General features: G+C 37.9%; 1 pseudogene; it reads right to left on the bottom strand.

The window, feature by feature from the left end:
• Window positions 1–959: 959 nt before the first annotated feature.
• The window catches only part of LOC140594269 (FAS-associated factor 2 pseudogene), a 73,066-nt pseudogene continuing 50,905 nt past the window's right edge, over window positions 960–23,120 (bottom strand).

The following is a 23,120-nucleotide window of genomic DNA, read 5'->3' on the forward strand; positions in this document are numbered from 1 at the left end:
CAGTTTTAAGCTGCTGCTTTGAGTTCCTCTTTATTTTTGATTTCTTCGGTGTGATGTGCACTGCAAACCTTTATAAATTTTTTCTTTTGATGATATCCTCTTGGTAATGAGTCCCCCCGGGGAGAACCTAAGATGGGTAGATGTGGAGTTTAGCCTCCCCCAACACCAGCACTCATTCTAGTTGTATCCTCATTGGAAGAACGCAGGCAAAAATGAACTCTTTGCTTGGTTGGCAATTAGCCTGGGGCTGGCCATCCCAGAGATGCAGCTGCCTACATGAGATTGTGAACTTATTGCGTCAGCTACACTGGTAGACTTTCTCCTAATATACTGAACACTGGAATCCTCAAATAAAAACCCCAAAAGATCCAAGGTCTTTCTTTCATGCAGAAAGGATTCTGTACATCAAGAACCAGGCATGTTGAGGTTTTCAACCTAAGAATCACTTGCTTTACATGGCGGTAACGTGCTTTTTATATGAAGAAATAAGAACCATTTACTTAATATCATATAGCTAGTTTTCTATCAGATTATCTTGTTTCTCACGAAACAGATTTTATACCATCTATATTTAAAGCAGGCTATTGAAAGAACTTCAATCCTATTCATCAATTACTGCTTTTTGGATTGATACTTAGTAGATAGGAATTCTTTCAGAAATTACATATGGCACATAATCCATATGTCACTGTTTTTTGTGAATCTGGGTATCTGGATCTCTCAGACATCCATCTCCAAGTATCTCATAGGCCTGGATTTTCTGTCCTTTTTCTCTCTGCAGCCTATATTCCTGCTTTTACTTACAAAAGATATAAGTATCCCATCCCTGATTCTTATATTTTAATCAGGTAATGATTATTGACTATCAAATATTGTCATCAACAACATAATGTGTTCTATTTGCCCCTTTCCAAAGACAGATCTTAATAAATTACAAGTAAATAACAAGAACACAAGTCTCATTAGTCACAGTGGTGCTTCACAATTAAACACAAGATGTATCATCAATAAAATTCATGTTTTTCCATATTAACTTGAGAGGGATAAATTGTTCATAGTGAAATATGAAAGCAACATATGGGGAAATTGACAGGGCTGCACCGGTTAAACAAAGTTTGTTCAAATAAAAAGATTAAATCATAGATTAATCTGCTTAGAAATATGAAGAGGATACTTAGTATTTACATAGCAAATGATAAAACTGACATAGAGAAAAAGTCATTTGTACAGAAACTTGTAAAGAGCTTGAAAACCTGTTATATACCAAATATTGTTAGGTCGGTCATTTCTGAAATTTTATATTTAAAATTTTTTTGTTATTAGACACAAGTGCATCAAACACAGCTTTGACAAACAATTGTTTAGCAAACAATTAAAATGTATGTGATCCTATAAACAACATCTAGGCCAAGAAAAAGAACATTGCCTTACTCAAGAAACCCTCAAGCAATCACTTTCCATCATTCTGCAAGAACCCTATCATAACTTAGTAATAATTTCCTTATTCTGTTTGTTTTACTATCAGGTGTACATCCCAAAGAATGAAGTTTAGATTTACCTGTTCTTAACTACCCCCCAAAAATCACATTATATGTATTTCTATGTCTTACATCTTTATCACAATTTATCATAAGATGCAGTTATGTTCTTGAGTGTGGTTGTGGTTAAATTATTGTTATAGGTCTTAATTATAATATTGTAATGATAATACCACACTCTATGCATTCTGTTGTTGAAAAATGTTTGGATATTACTCCCTACTGTCAAACTATTTTGAACAATGCTTTTCTGAAAATTATACATACATTTGGGTACATGCGGATATGAGTTTCTCAGGGGTTAAGATACAGTAGGTCACAGTTTATGTTTATTCCAGTCCTACGTAGATTAAGAATAAAGTGCTTCCCAAAATGTTGGTATTATGACGCTATTTAATTTAAAGATAAATGTTTTATTTTTGCTTCATAAATAAAATTACTATAGGTTTGGGGAAAAAACTTTAAAATACAGACTACAGTTTCTTTGTATATATTTTACTAAAAGTTAATCTAAACTTGTGGAATGATGGATAGTTCTTAGGAATATGTATACAAAGTTGATCCATAATTGAACATGGTTTTAATGCCAAAATAAATTAGTAAAGACGTGATCATTTGATTCTTATGTCTTTGTTTTTTATTTGTTTATTTATTTTTTATTGGTGTTCAATTTGCCCACATATAGCATAACACCCAGTGCTCATCCCATCAAGTGTCCCGCTCAGTGCCCGTCACCCAGTCACCCCCACCCCTTGCCCACCTCCCATTCTACCACCCCTTGTTCGTTTCCCAGAGTTAGGAGTCTCTCATGTTCTGTCTCCCTTTCTGATATTTCCCACTCATGTCTATGATTCTTATGTCTTTGAAATGTACTGTACTTACCCCAGAAATTTCTTTCCGAAAAGATATAATAAATTATTTAAAGCATTTAAAATTTTTTCTCTGTGCATTTCCAAATGGGCTTAACTAGGAAATTATTCAACTTTTTCAGAATAGCTGACATGATTAGCTCTATATGATTTCTGATCACTTAAAGTTTGGTAATTTAAGGATAATTTATAATTCTCTAGAAATCCACAAGTTTCTTTAAATTCAGATGTTCACTTATATTTTTATCACAAAATTCCTTCATCTCCCAGGGAACTACCAATCAAAGATAGAGTCAAGGATATATTTTAATGTAATTATAAAACTAAAGGTTCTAGTTTTACAACTCTAACAATATTTATCAAGCGAAGTGAAATAGAATAGTCAATAAATTAGTCTACTAGAATTATTTTAGATTGACAGATGATTTAATTTGGTATCATATCTCAATCATTTACATATGCACGCATGTGTACATGTATATATCAAAGAATTAAGTCACAGTTCAGTGTTTTGATTTTATCTTCATGAGAGAGCTATAGACTATACTCTTGAACATCTACTTAACTTGAACAATCTACTTAAATAAACTGACTCCTCTAATTATTTACAGTATACAACAGTATTGTCCCCTCTATGTTCCTTTTATGTAAAATCTATGTCTAATCACTGTGCATAAAAGAAAATGTATGGTACAGAATTTGATGACAGTGAAAAATAAGAAGTTTAAAATGATCCCTCCTGTCTAGACACCATTTGAATCGTAGGCACTTGTTGTGGTACCATGTCACTGTCTTGTCAGCAGGCACAAATGTCTGATACCAACTGTCATTTCATTGGAAAATAATATCCCTTTAAAATTTTTCAATCAAGAACTTGCTGAAATTTTATTTTATTTTTATGTTTATTTTTTTTTAGAACTTGCTGAAATTTTAGGGGAAAACATCAGAACATGGTTCTTCCTTTAAGTACCAATCAATTTTCAGAGTAACTCCAAATTTCTTAAAATTGTGTCTGCTTTTATTTAACATATAACTTTACTTTTATAAATCTTTCTTCTCTTACATATGACTCCCCAAGAATTACATCTTTAGTCTTCTGCTTTTTGAATATAATATATAGTAATTCCCAATGAATCACTTATTTCTCTACTTTCAATTTTATACTTAAAAAATAATTGGGAAATTTAATATAAAAATAAGCTCCTTTCTAAGGCCACGTTTGCCTGTTTTGACACCTTGCTATATGTTTCATCAATTCCTTAAACTCAACATGTGGAATTGGACTAGAACTTCAACCTTGGTTAGGAGGAAATAACAAAAACAAAACAAAACAAAACAAAAAAACCTCTTCTGTGTTAAACAATTAGACAGCAGACAAAACATAAGTAACATTTTTCAAATACTGGACAACAAGCAACATAGGACTATGACCCCTGGCATAAGTGAACCACAAAAAAGATGAGCCCTTCAATTGTACCAAACAACAAAGGAGGGTTAGCTGTAATGGAATCAAGCCATCTTGCCAAGTTGCAGAGATAGAGACCAAATTTTGGGAGCAGTCAAGAAAACTAGATTTGACAGGTCAGAATAAGAGAGCGGAGTGGGTAGTTGCAGAGACACACAACTCTGTAAAACCTCAAAGAATCTCCCAATTCTGTCACTGAGTATTGCTCTGTACATTTCATGAGAAGAAAATACCAGAAGCCTTGGAAAGAGCTACAGGAAAGGAGTAGAAAAGTTCCTGGAGCTCTCACAGGGCTGAGGATAACTCATGTGTCCACTTGCCAGTGTGGAAAGATCTAGTGATCCACAGGGCATTAAGTAGAGTCCTCAGGATACTGCCTTAGTTTTGAAGCTAAATTAAGTATAAAAATTTCCCAAGACTTTTCTTACCAAGCTTAAAAACAAAGGACTTGGTATATTAACAGAGCATACATTCATGTAATTGGATTGCTAGAAAATGAAGGACACAGAGTAAGAACAAAATATTTGAATAACAAATAGCCAGAATTTTCCCAAGTTGCTAAAAAGTATATACACACAGATTCAGGAAAAATAAGAGTCCAAAGTAGTATAAAAAAGTAAAGCAGGCTACGGAGCCTGGCTGGCTCAGTCAGTGGAGCGAGGGACTCCTGACCTCAGGGTTGTAAATTCAAGTGAAATATTTGTAACACATATATGTGATAAAGGACATGTAAGTTGAATATCTAAATAATCTTACTACTCCTTAGTATGAAACCAAGTAACTTAATTAAAATGGGGTTTTGATTTTATCATACATTTCACCATAGAAGATAAACGAACGGAAAATACACAGGAAAGGACGCTCAACATCATTAGTCATTAGGAAAACACAAACCAGATCACATATGATAGCACTACATGCTCAGCAGAATGGCTGAAATTAATAAAACCAATAATACTAAGTTTTGTTGAAGATGAGGGACAAAATGATTGTAAGAAATGAAATGTGCCACTGCACTTTGGAGAGTGGTTTGGCAGTTTCTCAGAAAGTTAAACTTGACTTTCCTAATGATCCAGCAATTCCTCTTATAGGCACTTACCCAACAAAAATGAAAATATATGTTTACACAAAGAACTATATTTGAATCTTTAACACAGCTTTATAAATAATAGCCAAAACCTGGGCATAAAAACAAAGTGTAACTATTTTTACATCAGAGAATACTGCTCAAAGGTGAGAGGGAATGTACATTCATACAAAAGGCAGAGGAAATAAGAAGGTAGTAGGGAACATTTGAGTCCACAGACATCACACAGACAAAGACATATGGAGGGGTGAGAGGACGTGGCATTCAGTAAGTACCTATTAGATAATTGGATAAGTTACTGTTTCTCTTGTATTTGAGTCATTTGGTTTGAACATTGAGTCAGAAGATACAGGCAGCTCATGGTGGGATTCAGAATCTGATTTTCTTGTAATATTTATAAGTATTTTGACAGGGTAAGGAAAAATCTTGCACAATTGTTATGATGATTAAGTGTTTAACTGTGAAGACACAACAGTGTCTGGGACAAAGTAACCACTGCATAAATGCATGCTATTGTAATTATTAGGCCAAATAGATTTGTCTTTTAGAAAGATCTCTCATCCCAGAGTGTACAGGACACGTATGGGTGGATGCAGTTACACGCTGGGAAATAGTGGCAAGGCATTTTCAATCATTTACAATGGAGATATTGAAATCCTGAAGCATCTTCTGTCTTGCCTGGACACCTGGAATGTTCATCATTCTCTCCTGCTATGGTAAACTATCAAATCCTATCAATTTTTCTAGATGCATGTGAAAGTTTATATTTTTCAGTGAAGCTCATCTACACCACCATAATTTCAACATCATCTCTCCTTCGTAATATTATTCCATTGACTCGATACTTTTAGTGTTTATAACTCCATCTATTATATATATAATTTACATATTGATGATCTCTATCCAGTGACATAAGACAGTAAAGTAATGATTATGTTATGAATTCTAATGATTATGAACTACAAAGCAATGGCAGGTAAAACTTTTAAAATAATTTTCTTTGAAAAAATTAATTGTATCCACAAAAATATTTAGATTTTCAGTATTTAATTTAAAAAAACCTGCCTTTTTCTCAAAGGAACAGCATTGAATTAGTTATTATAATGGAAAAGAAAAGAGTAGGTGAACTATGGATAACAATCAATCATTTGAACTAAAGTAATTAATGATTTTGATATATTTTCATCGATAGAGAACAGAGATTTCAATAGACTGAAGTTTCCTTAAAAAAAAAAAAAAGAAGGGAACCCTGGGTGGCGCAGCGGTTTGGCGCCTGCCTTTGGCCCTGGGCGCGATCCTGGAGACCCAGGATCGAATCCCACTTCGGGCTCCCGGTGCATGGAGCCTGCTTCTCCCTCTGCCTGTGTCTCTGCCTCTCTCTCTCTGTGACGATCATAAATAAATAAAAATAAAAAAAAAAAGATGATTTTAGTCAAGTAAGTCAGGTGAGCTATAACTGCTATATAATTCTAGAAAAAAATAATGAATTCAAGATTTTTAATTTTTAAAATGTAGTTTGATTAAACAGCAATTCTGGCACAAATATTTTTGTTATGGTAAAATACACATACAATTTACCATTTTAACCACTTTCAAATGTGAAATTTAGCATTTACTTTACATTCACAATGTGTGAAAACCATCACTTCTATCTAGCTCCAAACATTTCTATCAACCCCGAAAGAAACCAACTATTATCTTCCCATCACTTCGTGCCCAGCCCAGCCCCTGGCAACCACAGATCTTCTTCCTGTCTCTATGTATGTGTCAGGGTGGATTTTTGATATAAATGGAATCATATAATATGTAACTTTTATGACTGGTTTCTTTCCCTCATTATAAAGTTTTCAAGCTTGATCCGTGTTGTAGCATGTGCTAGGACTTCATTATTTCTATGGCTGAATAATATTCTTTGTATGTATTATGTCACATTCTGTTTATCTGTTCCTCAGTTGGTGGATATTTGCATCCTTTCTACCTTTTGGCTATTGTGAATTTTGCTATGAACATCTACATACAATTTTTTGTTTGAGTAATAGTTTTCATTCTTTTGAGCAGATACCTAGGAGTGAAATTGCTGGGTCATATTGCCATTCTCTGTTTAATTTACTAATCATAAATCTTTCTATTAAGATGTATTCTTTGCTGTGTTGATATTATGGCTAGGGAATCTGATAGAGATTATATATATATGTGCAGGTACAACTTCACATACCAATTATTACTGTAACATATAGAGAGATATGTATCACAGATATGTGTATACATGTGTATATACATATATATGTCATATATGATAGGCCTGAAAAGTAATCTATGTTAATAGAAAATGTTTTCCTCATAATATGTATTATTAACTATAATGCTATTGATTAATGACTATATGCCAGATTTTGTATTAAGTACTAAGATTTTGAACATGAATAAGTCACCTTATACATGGTTCTTGCCTTAAAAAAATTAAATCTAAATGAATACAGAAAAAAATACAGGAGAGCTAGGGAGAAACGAAAGGTAAGTCTGATCCATAATGGGACAGATAAAAATCTTGTATGCGTTTAGAATTGAAAAACAAAATTTATGTGGCCTTTCAATCTGAAGATGCTTATATGAGGGGAGGATCTATTTAATAAGATCATTCTATTGCCAAGTTTCTAAAAAATCAAGAGCCAGGGCAAATGAAAGTTGGATGGCTTTGGAAACTAAAATAAACTAGCAAATTGTACTTACTGTACCTGGATCCAAACTGTATTCTGCCAATCTCCTCTGAAGCTGGGAACTGACTTTTCTGTATACTGGTTTCCAACATGGAATCACATTTCAGTTAGGTCCCCACCCAGATGGAAGCACAGATGCAGTAGTGGCTGAAAGATTCTTTTGAAACTAATAAGCTGGATTTCCTTGAGATTCAGGAACACTACATGAAAAGGTTTCCAACTTTGGATTTCTCGCAACTTTGTATCTCTCCTGCTGTTCCCTATGAAACTAGGAGAAGATACTAGAGTAGATTATGTGGTTCAGATCATTTTACCACCCTGGTGAAGTTAAAATCCATAGCAGATGGATTTCAAATAAGCCTTCCACCTCAATACTGCATTTCAGTCTTCCAATCCAGATGTATATATTAGTACTCTTGATGCAATCACTAAAAGAAGTACTTACAGCTGTATAATCAGCTGCAAAATAACTTGGTGTAATTCACATGACTGGTTTATTTATTTATTTTTTAAGATTTTATTTATTCATTAGAGACAGAGACAGAGACAAGAGAGAGAGAGGCGGAGACACAGGCAGAGGGAGAAGCAGGCTCCATGCCAGGAGCCCGACGCAGGACTCGATCCCGGGACTCCAGGACCACGCCCTAGGCCAAGGGCAGGCACTAAACCGCTGAGCCATCCAGGGATCCCCACATGACTGGTTTATGACCAGCAACATCTCTGTCAAAATGACCATTGTGTGACTATTTAAATATTTTGGTTTTACTAGATTCTTCCCCTCAGGTGTTTAATAACTATCAAACAAGAATGAAGAGCTGGGGGGATCCCTGGGTGGCGCAGTGGTTTAGCGCCTGCCTTTGGCCCAGGGCGCGATCCTGGAGACCCGGGATCAAATCCCACGTCGGGCTCCCGGTGCATGGAGCCTGCTTCTCCCTCTGCCTGTGTCTCTGCCTCTCTCTCTCTCTCTTTGTGACTATCATAAATAAATAAAAATTTAAAAAAATTAAAAAAAACAAATTCTGACATGGGCATATAATAAATAAGTAGCATCTATAAGCATTTTGTATACAGATAGAGAATGTTGCTATTACCTGTTTATATTTTTTCTTTCTCTTGATTGAATGAAAGTTACTTAAGGAGAGTTTGTTTTTTTTCTTTTCTTTTTTTTTTTTTTTATCCCAAACCCCACAAAAGTCCAACCTACTGGTGATAGATAAATGATCAATTAAGAATGAGTGAATTCAGATGAAAATTCTAGGTATCTTAATGGTTTCTAGTGATGACTTTCAGGTTCATGTATCTAAACTCTTCTTTCCATTTTCAGACAACATGCTATTTATAATGGGCTTATTCATACTACATTGATATTAATCTTTTACCAGAATGATTTAATCATTAATGATTAAAAATGATTTTTTTGTATAAAACATTTAATGTTAACCTACAACACAATGGGAACTTTTATGAAAAAAATTTAAAGTACACTAGATTTCTTCAGTAAATTATCACGTAAACTATTCAGGCGCAGTACCAAGTTGGGACACTGCATCTTTTGTGGAGGGTTTTCCTGTTTGCTGCATTCCTCACAAGTCCTAAAAAAAAAAAAAAAAAAAAAAAAAAAGGAAACAGTTGCAAAGTGGAGCTCCTTGTTCAAGCACCAGGTAATACTCCCCTGATTTTTCATTCTGGGGGTTATCACTCTTTCCTCCCACAGTCATTTTCTGAAACTCTTTCCTTGGCCTTGGCACCATTAGCAATTTTCATAATGACTGCTCAGCTGAAGATTCTAGGTTCCTTATTATTTTTTAAGAGATATTCTCTGATCATTTTTTATCCAAACATCACAGTGGAGGCAAGCAAGGACAAAAGAAGTATTTGCTGCAGGAAATTCTGCAGAAGTGGAAGAAAAGACCAGAAATGCCCCACTAACTGCAGAAATTCAACGGACTCCAACTGGGTGTCTTTGCTTGGTCATTTCCCATGTCATTCAGTTGAATCTACAACGTCAGTTTTGGGATGCAGAAGAGAACTTGAAACAAGTGTTTTTTTTTTTTTTTTAGGCTGATGGCTTGCTGTTTGATAAACAGCTGAAACAACCCGGAGGTGATCTGGAAATGAGCGAATCCTTGCAGATCATCGGCTTCTCAGTATTTTCTCCCTTGCAGGTCCCATGGAGTTCCGAGGTCCTTGGGAGTAACAGATTGTACTGGCTTTAAGTGACAAAATGTGCATCCTTCCTGGAGGAGGAAGGGAGATGACACCTATGCAGCAGCCCTACGGTAAGGAGACAGGAATGGGGTCTGAGCAAAGCAGGCTTGTTTCCACATGGACTAGGAAGGAACATGTGCTTCAGATAAAACTTCCTGAAACCTAAAGTAAATGGGTAGGCCATCCCAAGAACCGTACCGACATACACTTTTTCTTAACAGTCTGGCATCTGACCTCCTTCCCTGAACAAGTATTGAAAGGCCAAGAGACATAACGTGCACGTTGTAGAATAAGATGCAGACTGAATTAAGGAAAAAGTTTTACAACTTCCCAAAGATGTGTGGGCAAAACACCCAAAACAATACCCAACCTAGAGAAGGCCCTTAATATCCTGCCCTTCTGTGTACTGCCGGGGAAATAGCTATGAGTTTGACAGGGAGGGAGACTCAAAGTTATGTGGGAAAATTCCTCTTTGCATGGTTGTAAGCATGAAGCAGACTTCACATAAGGCTGAATAGAGAACATGCTTTATCCTGGTATCCATTCCAGATACCTTTCATGCCAATAGACAGTGACTTCCCACTCATCTGGCCTTGAGGCAGCAGTAAACAAAATGGAATAATAGGCAGTGAGGAGCAGAATTAAATTAAATTTTCCTAGAGATGGTGTTTTAGACATCTGTGCCAAGACCACTGGGTAATTCCCGGGCTCCCTAGGTGGTGCCTTGTGAGGTTCCTTATTCTGTCCCTTACCCATGTTTACCCCAACCACTGTGGGATGCAGAGGAGAAGCCACGTACATCACTGCTACCTAAAAGAGAAAGAGTTGCCCTTAGATTTTAGGGAAGCAAGAGAGAAAGCCTTTGGAGACTGCAAATCTACCACGTTATGTTTTATCTTGATATGAAGCCTGGCCTCAAAGCATGCTAGGCTCCAGTTACTTCAGTAGGTTGCTGTGTTACAAGTCTGCACCAGTCTAGCTATAGAACACTTTGGAATATTTGCCAGCTCATGCTGACATCTGTTAATAATACATGGCATGACCCATGTACCCATTACCATAAACTCAACCAAAGAAGGGACATCCATCCAGAGGTTAAAAAACCCCTATTACCTCAAAACAGCAATAGAGGGAGAGGATTAAAACCTGCCTCCAGCAGGTGGCTATATCAGAAACTAACTGTACCTTCCAGCAGTTTACACACACCTGGAGTTCTGTCTTGGCTCCCTTCAAGGTTTCTAGTTCTATCCTTGAACCACCACCACCACCACCACCACCCACTTCTCCCACTGATACAGGCAGGGCACCATCATGGGGTTCTGCTGGTTCTACCATTGACCCTGCTAGTCCTTTGATAAGGCACCAAGATTGGCAATTCAGGAACACTCGGGGCTGGGCAGGAAGAGCACGTACACATCAGAAGAGGAATGAAGAGCTGCTATCCTTTGGTTCAGATTGCATAGTAACCATCTAGTACAGATTCCAAGGGACAACTGCAGTTAATGAGTATACACAGAGTTCACACTGCATATATGGGGATATCTGTACAGAGACTTTGTGGGGCAATGAACTCCAGATTTCTCCCAATACTCCAAGCGAGGCGCATAGATGGTAAGAAAGGACAGCAAGAGTTGGACCAAAAAGAACAACCTCTCTAGGAATGTGAGAGGGACAATGGCAAAAATAAGCACAAACCAGCCCAGGTCACCTTTATTACACTCTTGTGGGCTAAGGAGCCCAGAGCATGAATTCATGGGCTTAAGAATTGGCTCTTTATCAAATAAAGTTAAAAAAAAAACCCAGCTATGTTGTGGGACTCAGGAAATTTAACAAAACCCCCTACCCCTGGACAAGCAGAGCAGGACTGACTATTTTGGGCTGCACCCACCTTGTGCTGACCTGCTTATTACTTAGGGGCACAACATTGTCAGTCTCATTCCTTTGGTCATTACAAAGCAACAAAAAACATTTAGAAGTTATTCATAAAATGTGGGAAGTTCAAGGAACATCTCTCTTCTGTGCCTCTTCTCTGGTGGTGGGAGAAGCAAGTCGTCAGGAGATGCTGCAGTAGTAGCTGGTTGATAGATGTTTTTTTCCACTTTTATTTTTCATAAAAGCAAGGATGAATGAGAACTAGTGGGAATGTCCCCTTCCCCAGTTGGGACAATGACTGGGTCGAAGTCCTTCGACCTTTCTTTGGAAGGTGTGTGGTGCAGAGGCAGTAGGGAAGGGTGGGCTTGCCAGTGGGAACGTTCACTGCTGACCTTCGCACACACACACACAGGTGGTGACTCTTTTGGGCTGCATGGTTTCTGATCCTCCCTTAGGATACAGCAATCTTAAAAAAAATATTGTATTATAATAATAATATGAATTTCTCTCTCGGTTTTTGTTTGTTTGTTTGTTTCTCCATTTCGTTTAGGGATTAGGAGGGGAGAGGGAAGAAAAATGTCATTCATCTTTCAGGTCCTGAACAGAGAACTTCTGTGTGGCTAAGTCTGGCCTCCTGAAGTGTGGGGGTGTTGGGCCACTCCTCTGAAGGGATGCAAGGCAGCACCCGCCGGGGAAAGTTGGCTTCAATCTGAAACTTTTCAGGGCTTTCTTTCAAGGAGAAGAAGTAGTCATGGATTACTGTTAGAGACTGCGAAAAGTGGAATCATCTCTCTACTCGAGAATCATTGGCTAATTTGAAAATGATCTTGACACTTTCAGGGTCATCAGGGGAAGGCTCTGGGGGCAGATACTCCAGCTTCCCCTCCTTTTCCTCTTGTAGATTCCGCGCACCTCTCTCCTCTGCCAACTTTTGCTGTTGCACCTCCTCCTCCTCCTTGCGCCCCTTCAGCTCTGGCTCCTCCCGTGTCTTCCTTTCCTTCTCCTGGTCAGCCCTGAGAGAGGCCAGATAGGCCTCGTCTTTCTGTTGTCGCAGGACCTGGGTCTGATTTCGTTCTTCCCTTTCAAGGCGTTCTGACACGAGGTAAGTCTGGTTTGCATCCATGATACATGTCAGCTGGTTAATAAGGTCATCGGGTCCCACTGCAGTCGTTCTCTGATCCTTCAGCATAATCAAGGCCAGGAATGGATAGGTGTTCCCTCCTAAACCCTGCAAGACCCTATATCCCTCAGGTTTATTTGCGGAGCATGCCCAGCGAAGCATCCTAGTGTTTATTAGGGAAATAACTTCAGGGCCCAGAGTGTGTTGCAACAGAACTCATCGGAGTCCTGGGGATCATCTCCATGAAGACAAACCAAAAGCAACCAAAGCTCCCACTTGGCATCGTTAAGTGCCTGGCTGTACGTTCCCTGGTGGAAGGCAGGGTGTGCCCTCCCATATTTCTCTTCAAAAGAGAGCATAAATGAAACAATGTCCCCAACGGGGTCAGTGACCCAGCTGCGAGGGGCAAACCTAAATATATCAAGTATTGTGTAGGTAAATCGGAATGGAAGCATTATTAAGTAATAACCCCATCCAGGCAGCCCCCTTGGCTGTGGTCTTGCAATAGCCTAACTGTAGAGCCTGTGCTCAACTGTATTAACTTGCAGGGGTCAGGATGGAGGTGGGTTGAAAACATCTGGCACACCCTCTTGTTCATTCAATCGGTCCTGTACAGCAGCCTCTATGTCCCAGTAATGCTGTTCCAAGGGATGGCAGCATTGATCCATAGTTGCTATGCCAGTTAGATCCTGAAACTGCAGCAGTTTCTCTGTCTGCTCCTGGGTTATATCCGGCTCCTCAGGCGCTGCCATTTGGCCGCCGCCTCTACGCTTCTTAAAGGAATGATTTGATTACCTCTTATTGTAACGTAATTTCCTGTTTTGATTTTCATACTCTGGGTGTTTTGTTTTGTTTTGCCTGTTTAAAAATTTTCCTCTAATTAAGTTGCTGATTTTAAAAATACATTACTCAAGGTTGCTTTTTCTTTGAACAGAATGAATAACAGTGCAGAATGACCACATTTAAAAAAAAATTACGCTTGAAACAGTACTTAATTCCATGTTATTTGCCATATTCAATTCGGTTTTCTTTTGTTGCTTAGCCCTATAAGACTACCTTTATATAAATAATATTTCCTTTCGAGCACTAGCCATATGAATTAACAAATGTCATACCTGAACTCTGACTGAATCATATTAATTTTGTCTTAATAATTATGTAAAAAATAATTATGTATATGTGCATACTTTTTTGTGGGGAAGGAGTGTAGAATAAAAGAAAGAATGAAAACAGATCCAGAATATTTTTTCATTAATGTATCTTGAAAAAATTAAAATGTACTTGTCCATACAAGTACATCTTTATTAAGATGAAACTTTGTTCATAATAAATAATTCTGCTATAAAACGTCTTAAATCCATAAGCTTTGTCAAAATGGTAAAATTGCTGAATAAACTGGCAACATAACTGGAAAGAAAACACAGACCTATGCACACAAACACACATTAAATAAGTAGCCATGAAGTCACAGTTTGACCCAGTGAAGAATTTAAAACTAGAAGCAAAAGGTAGTCCTTTTATAAATTGCTGATCTCCTCATACACCTTGTTGCTACGTTAGTTGTTTTGCTTAGGAAAGAGGATCATTCTGACAGCTACAATTTGTGTTTCTCTATAAAATTGGAGTTGAAATATTATAAGATATTCTTATGATCTGTTTGATATTTTTAAGAGTATTATTTATACAATATTGAAATAATGAGGAGACATCTAGTCACATGTTTTTTATTTACCAAAATTGGGCATCTTCTATTACCTCCATGGTGGCATCCAAGCCATTTCCCAGTTGGCTTTGTTTAGAGAGGTAAAATTAACTCATTCTCTCACCATCAAATGCCTAAAAGCCCAACTGGGAAATAGAGAGTAAGTAAGACCAAGAGAGATGATATTTATTGTCAAAAGGGATAACAGCTTAATAACTTAGTTATGACTTCTATAATAAATAAGTTTGTATTACATAGATATCACATATGTAATATTTAAATATTACAAACATGTTACTTATATAATGTATAAATATATAGTTACTCATATATATTAGTATATGTATCAATTGTATATAGATAGCATTGCTATTTCTTATATATATACCTACACACACAGAAGTATATATTGCATATGCCCTGTTTGTGTGTGTGTGTGTGTGTGTGTGAGTTAGGAAAATGTTAAAACAAGATCTCAATTAGAAATTCAGGTCCTAAAGACCATTCTAAGACATTATACTTTATTTGCTATGTGAGTTGTGTCTTGGAGCAATACTTCTGAAAGTTTGTTGCTTAAAGGAAGCATTGTGCTATACATTCCTACCTTAATGCCAGTTAATAAGTGAGGTAGGGGAAAGCGTCCATGAAGCTCCCTGGAACCTATTTGCTATACTACTCTAGGAACACTTTTAGTTATCTAAGCCCTCCTTATTGTTGTTATTTTTGACTTCATATATCTAGGGATCAATATATACGAAGTCATCTTTAACATCTGAGTACAACTCTGTTCCCATTATTCACTCACAGTCCTAAACACGGGATTTGGCGATTTAGCAGGTATTCCTTGAGTGCCTACTGTTGGTCTAGGTACTGAGTGAGCTATGGCTGGAAATACAATGAAGAGATTCCCATACTCATGAACTTAATAGTTTAAGGTAGACAAGGAAATGATCATATAAAATGCAAAATATAAGTGGCAGCATCTATAAATATAGAAAGCAGGTATTTCCTTAACTTTGAATGGCCAATCTGCATATATATGCAGCCCTCTGGACTGAGACCTGCAGTGCTCTGGAATTCAGCCAAGCCCAGAAATGATTTATTCTGGAAATTTGCTCACAGAGATGGGACTCAAAACATGTGGCTGATTCATTTTTGAAAACTTTTATTGAAGATGTAGAGACTTTTTACCTTTATTTACTTTTAGGTAGAAGTCAAATATTTCTGAGGGCTGTGGATTACTGCAAACTGAGTTTTAAACTATCCAATGGTGTTAAACTTGATCAGATGCTCTGAAAAGATAGCATGAAGTTTTTTTTTTTTTTTTAGATAGCATGAAGTTAAAAGTAAATTGAAAGACTGTAAACCTATTACTGTTTTCAATTTGAATGTTAGTTTGTGATTTGAAATTAGTGTGGAAGAAAAAAACAAATATCCAGTGATTAAAACTCAGAGCAGCATTGCTAAAACATTGCTCCAGAGGGGAGGGCTATGAAAATCCTATACAAATACATTCAAGAAGAGGTTTAGTTTTAAAAGGCAACAAAGGCAGTAAAATCTGTATTTTTCCATTCACAGTGTAAACTCTTTTAAATGCTCTTTAGCTACTTGCTTATCATATCTACCAGAGTTTAATGTAGAGAAACATGCTGAGTAGAAAAGTGAGCCCACATGAAGGAGCCTGGAAATGTTATAGAGCAAAGCTTTTTCAAAAAGTATTTATTTTCTATATGGCCAACAGCAGAAAGGCATGGGACACTATGGTGTACAGAGAGTTAAACTGTGTGCGTGTCTGGGGGTGGGGTGGCAAATGTAAGAAGAAATACTAATTCTGAGCCCTCAAAAACCTTTCCACTTTTCTGATAGCAAACTCTATTTGAATATGCATGTTCAGCCTCTCCTAAGAGAAATCTTGTTCCTAGCCAAGAAAGGTAATGTCATATCAATCTAAACATTCAGCTATACATTGAATGTGCTGATCTGGTCATTAGGAACAAGGATACTGGTTACACATGCACTATTTCTGTTACCTGTTTCCTAAGAGATATCAAGATAATTGCTTTTTGTGCTTCAGTAATATTCTATGCATAATATTTCACTTGCTGCATTATTTTATAAGTATCTACCTCTGTATATATCTCTCTGCTTGAGGACGGGTACTCTTAATTGTCTTTCTGTTTGCAACACCTAACTCAGTGCTTGGCAGAAGGTTGGCACATGGTGTTTAATTCAAGGAATGACTATGTTTTTTGGCAGGCCAACTTCCTCTATAACTCACCAAGTACGGTTTTCTTTCTTTAAAGACTTTCTAAATAGAATGTATAAGTTAAAGGGCAAGAATTAATTATTAACAATTTGCCTAAGAAATTAAGTCTCTAGATGGCATAAATCATATGCTATCAGTAACATTCATGCTTCTGTTGAAAACCTATCAACCCTTCTACAATTTCAACTTACAATCTAAAATGTGAAAATATTCAGCTGGAGATGATCAAACCCACTGGGCTGGACAGAGCAATAGGTCAGCACCTTTGCCCACATCCACAGCCTGGAGGTGTTAGAAGGTAAGCAGCGCCTTCATCATTCTGGCAATCTATTTTAGTCTAAGTCTACATCAAAAGCCTGTCAGGGCTCAGTGCTGATAACAAAGCACTATCGCTTTTCAAAGTGACAGAGCATAGTGACATATCAACACTAGGACTTAAATGAAAAACCCCTTCTAATTTAATGGGGAATCTGCTGAAGCTGTATTCAGCCCAGAATCCTGGTTTTCAATTAAAACTTTTTCAGGGGATCCCTGGGTGGCTCAGCAGTTTGGTGCCTGCCTTTTGCCCAGGGCGTGATCCTGGAATTCCGGGATCGGGTCCCGCATTGGGCTCCCGGCATGGAGCCTGCTTCTCCCTCTGCCTGTGTCTCTGCACGCCCCCGCCCCCATGTGTATCATGAATAAATAAATAAATCTTAAAAAAAAAAACTTTTTCATAGCAAGAGAAAAGTTTGGCATATCCTTTCCTTTTTTGAGGCAGTTATGGAATTGTGTGGAGAAGACAGTAGTATGGTGTAGAGATGGCCCGGTACTAGCTAAGTACGTATGAGCCCTTCTCATCCACTAATTGCAGTTCCAACAGTATAACAAAAGTCTTACCTAAAACTCATACTGCTGAAAAGATCCTTTCTCTCAACACAACTTTTCTTCAATGAATGTTTTTTTCTGACACAGAGCATAAGAAGACAAAGGGGAACAATATATCAATTACTTACTACCTGCTTGTGCCAAGTACTATCAGTATAGGGAGGGGAAGGGGCTCTCACCTATGTTATTTCATGTAAATATTACCTATGCTATTTCATTCCTACTAAGGTATAGAATGTAGATGTCTATTTTCATGTTTTGTTCATACAGAAAAAGAAACACATGAGTAATTAAGCAGCTTCTGTATGGTCACACACCCATTAAGGGGTAGAGTTGCAATATGCCCACCTAGTCTTTTATATTAGCTACAATATTGCTAAAATTTAAATGTGGAGAACTATGGATAACATCAACGTGCTGACATAATTAAACATTTATTTATTTATTTATTTATTTATTTAATGGTGTTTCTCACTTGCACTTTCCTTTTTAAAAAAAGATTTCATTTACTTATTCGAGAGCGAGAGAGAGGGGCACAGACACAGACAGAGGGAGAAGCAGGCTCCCCGCAGGGAGCCCGATGAGGGACTCGATTCCGGGACCCTGGGTCACGCCCTGAGCTGAAGGCAGACACTCAACCGCCGAGCCACCCAGGCGTCCCTCACTTGCACTTTCCTTAAACGAATTTCTTGAAACATATATCTTAAAACAAGCTTCGTTTTTTGGGTATCTTTTCTTAAAGGTTTTATTTAAATTCCAGTTAGTTTCAGGTGATTAACAATTACATGAAGACCTAAAACCGTAAGAGTTTTAGAAAAAAACAGGGAAAAAATATCCCTGATATTGGTCTTTGCAATGACGCATTATATATGACACCAAAATTATAAGCAATAAAACCAAAAAAAAAAGTGAGATAATATCAACTTAAAATACTCTTGCACAACAAAATGAAAAGCAACCCATGGCAAGGAAAACGGTATTTGCAAACAGCACTTAACATCTAAAATATATAAGAAAATTCAACAGCAAAAAACAATCTGATTTAAAATGGGTAAAAGATTTGAATAGACTGTTTTCCCTGAAGAAGATATGCAAATGGCCAATATGTACATGAAAATGTCCTTAACATTACTGATCATCACAAAAGTGCAAATCAAAATCACAGTGAATGTTACCTCATACTTGTCAGAATGGCTATCAGGAAGATAAGTGATAACAAGTGCTGGTGGCAAGGATTTGAAGTTAAGGGAATCCTTGTGCAAGTTGGTTGGGAATGTAATTCAATATGGGTACTATGGAAGGCAATATGGAGGATGGAGGTTCCTCAAAAAATTAAAAATAGAACTCCATATGATCCAGCAACCACCCTATGGTTACATAACCAAAATAAAATAAAATCCCTCTCTGAAAGAGATTTCTGTATTTCCATGTTTATTGAAGCATTATTTACAATAGCTAAGACATGGAAACAACATACTATACATAAACAAATAGATGAATAAAGAAAAAATATATGAATATTATTCAGCCATTAAAAAGGGAAACCTGCTGTTTGTTTTTTTTTCTTTTGTTTCGTTTGTTTATTTTTTTAATTTCTTTTTATTGGAGTTCAATTTGCCAACATATAGCATAACACCCAGTGTTCATCCCATCAAGTGCCCCCCCTCAGGTCCCATCACCCAGTCACCCCAACCCCCACACCCACCTCCCTTTCCACCACCCCTTCTTCGTTTCCCAGAGTTAGCAGTCTCTCATGTTCTCTTGCCCTCTCTGATATTTCCCCACTCATTTTCTCTCCTTTCCCCTTCATGCCCTTTAACTATTTTCATATTCCCCAACTTAATGAGACCATATAATGTTTGTCCTTTTGTGTGTGTGTGTGTGTGTGTGTGTGTGTGTTCCATCCTTGGAACAAAAGGATGATTTATTTATTTATTTTATTTTTTATTGGTGTTAAATTTGCCAACATATAGAACAACACCCAGTGCTCATCCCATCAAGTGCCCCCCTCACTGCCCGTCACCCAGTCACCCCCACCCCTGCCCACCTCCCTTTCTACCACCCTTTGTTCGTTTCCCAGAGTTAGCAGACTCTCATGTTCTGTCCCCTTTCTGATATTTCCCACTCATTTTTTTTCTTTTTCCCTTTATTCCCTTTCACTACTTTTTATATTCCCCAAATGAATGAGACCACATAATGTTTGTCCTTTTCTGATTGACTTATTTCACTCAGCATAATACCCTCCTGGTCCATCCACGTCGAAGCAAATGGTGGGTCTTTGTCGTTTCTCAAGGCTGAGTAATATTCCATAGTATACACAGACCACGGTTTCTTTATCCATTCATCTTTTGATGGACGCCGAAGCTCCTTCCCCAGTTTGGCTATTGTGGACGTTGCTCCCATAAACACTGGGGTGTAGGTGTCCCAGCGTTTCACTGCATCTGTATCTTTGAGGTAAATCCCCAACAGTGCAATTGCTGGGTCGTAGGGCAGGTCTATTTTTAACTCTTTGAGGAAACTCCACACAGTTCTCCAGAGTGGCTGCACCAGTTCACATCCCCACTGACGGAGTAAGAGGGTTCCCCTTTGTCCACATTCTCTCCAACATTTGTTGTTTCCTGTCTTGTGACTTTTCCCCAATTCTCACTGGTGTGAGGTGGTATCTCATTGTGGTTTGGTTTTATATTTCCCTGATGGCCAGTGATGCGGCGCTTGTTGGTCATATCTATGTCTTCCTCTGTATGATTTCTGTTCATGTCTTTTGCCCATTTCATGATTGGATTGTTTCTTTGCTGTTGAGTTTAATAAGCTCTTTATAGACCTCAGATACTAGCCCTTTATCTGAGAGGTCATTTGCAAATAACTTTTCCCATTCTGTAGGTTGTCTTTTACTTTTGTGGACTGTTTCTTTTGCTGTGCAGAAGCTTCTTATCTTGATGAAGTCCCAATAATTCATTTTTGCTTTTGTTTCTCTTGCTTTCGTGGATGTATCTTGCAATAAGTTGCTGTGGCCAAGTTCAAAAATGGTGTTGCCTGTGTTCTCCTCTAGGATTTTGATGGAATCTTGTCTCACATTTAGGTCTTTCATCCATTTTGAGTTCATCTTTGTGTATGGTATCAGAGAATGGTCTAGTTTGATTCTTCTGTATTTGGATGTCCAATTTTCCCAGCACCATTTATTGAAGAGACTGTCTTTTTTCCAGGGAGAGTCTTCCTGCTTTGTCGAATATTAGTTGACCATAAAGTTGAGGGTCCACTTCTGGATTCTCTATTCTGTTCCATTGATCTATGGGTCTGTTTTTGTGCCAGTACCACACTGTCTTGATGACCACAGCTTTGTAGTACAACCTGAAATCTTGCATTGTGATGCCCCCAGCTATGGTTTTCTTTCTTAATATTCCCCTGGCTATTTGGGGTCTTTTCTGATTCCACACAAATCTTAAGATGGTTTGTTCCAACTCTCTGAAGAAAGTCCATGGTATTTTGATAGGGATTGCATGAAATGTGTAAATTGCCCTGGGTAGCATGGACATTTTCACAATATTAATTCTTCCAATCCATGAGCATGGAATATTTTTCCATCTCTTTGTGTCTTCCTCAATTTCTTTCAGAAGTGTTCTATCGTTTTTAGGGTATAGATCCTTTACCTCTTTGGTTAGGTTTATTCCTAGGTATCTTATGCTTTTGGGTGCAGTTGTAAATGGGATTGACTCCTTAATTTCTCTTTCTTCAGTCTCATTGTTAGTGTATAGAAATGCCATTGATTTCTGGGCATTGATTTTGTATCCTGCCACGCTACCAAATTGCTGTATGAGTTCTCGCAATCTTGGGGTGGAGGCTTTTGGGTTTTCTATGTAGAGTATGTCATCGGCGAAGAGGGAGAGTTTGACTTCTTCTTTGCCAATTTGAATGCCTTTAATGTCTTTTTGTTGTCTGATTGCTGAGGCGAGGACTTCCAGTACTATGTTGAATAGCAGTGGTGAGAGTGGACATCCCTGTCTTGTTCCTGATCTTAGGGAAAAGGCTCCCAGTGCTTCCCCATTGAGAATGATATTTGCTGTGGGCTTTTCGTAGATGGCGCTTAAGATGTCGAGGAATGTTCCCCTATCCCTACACTCTGAAGAGTTTTGATCAGGAATGGATGCTGTATTTTGTCAAATGCTTTCTCTGCATCTAATGAGAGGATCATATGGTTCTTGGTTTTTCTCTTGCTGATATGATGAATCACATCGATTGTTTTACAAGTGTTGAACCAGCCTTGTGCGGGACAGCTTCTCATTCTTGTTTTCCGTGACCTCGATAGACAGTTTTGAAGGGATGTGTTGGTCAGCTATTTTGTGTTTTTTTTTTAATTATTTTTTTATTTATCTATGATAGTCACACCCAGAGAGAGAGAGAGAGGCAGAGACAGGCAGAGGGAGAAGCAGGCTCCATGCACCGGGAGCCCGACGTGGGATTCGATCCCGGGTCTCCAGGATCGCGCCCTGGGCCAAAGGCAGGCGCCAAACCGCTGCGCCACCCAGGGATCCCATGGTCAGCTACTTTGTTGCAGGAGCCTCAATTTGGGTGTGTCTGATATTTCTGTCATGAGTAGGCTGGGAATATGGAATTTTGGAAAGACTACCACAGTGGTGAAGTGCTTCTGTGCCTTTCCATCCCATCTCAGTTGGGGGTGCATGAGATTCACACAGCATTACTGCTGACTTTCATCACTGACTTTTGTCACTCAGTTAAAGTTGTGTGTGCCAGTCTGCTGCCCCAAGTCACTGTTTCCCTCTCTCTACACTCTGTTGTTTAGAAGTGTGCTCTAAATCTACCCCACCTTTGGGGTAGGGGGTGGGGAGGATTTTCCTTCACCTCCTGAAGTGAGGAGTCTATTATTAGGAATTCTTTTATTTTTTATTTTTTAAGATTTTATTTATTCATTCATGAGAGATACAGAAACATATGCAGAGGGAGAAGCCAGTTCCCCGTGGGGAGCCTGATGCAGAACTCAATCCCAGGACCCCAGCATCATGACCTGAGCCAAAGGCAGTTATTCAACCACTGAGCCAGGTGCCCCTATCTGGAATTCTATTAAAGCAAAATTAGCCTTTTCTCCCCTATTTGTTCATTTGTTTATATCAATATAAACTTGTGTATATTTATTTCATATTTTGGTTATAGTCCAATGCCGTATTATTAAGAAATCTTTTTGAGTGACAAAAAAAAATGAATTAAAGTATCTCCACAATGCTCTGAGGTTGGTACCATTATTATGTCCACTTTACAGGTGAGGAAACTGAATCTTAATGTCAAAACGGCACAGGCCAGATTTGAATCTGTCTGGGTCAGGCAAAAATTGCTCCAGGTTGCTTGCAGGAATTGTCTGCTGGATAACAAACACTTTCCTCTCTCTAGACTTCAGAG

This window comes from Vulpes vulpes, chromosome 10, assembly GCF_048418805.1.
Source record: "Vulpes vulpes isolate BD-2025 chromosome 10, VulVul3, whole genome shotgun sequence".
NCBI classification, from domain to species: Eukaryota; Metazoa; Chordata; class Mammalia; order Carnivora; family Canidae; genus Vulpes; species Vulpes vulpes.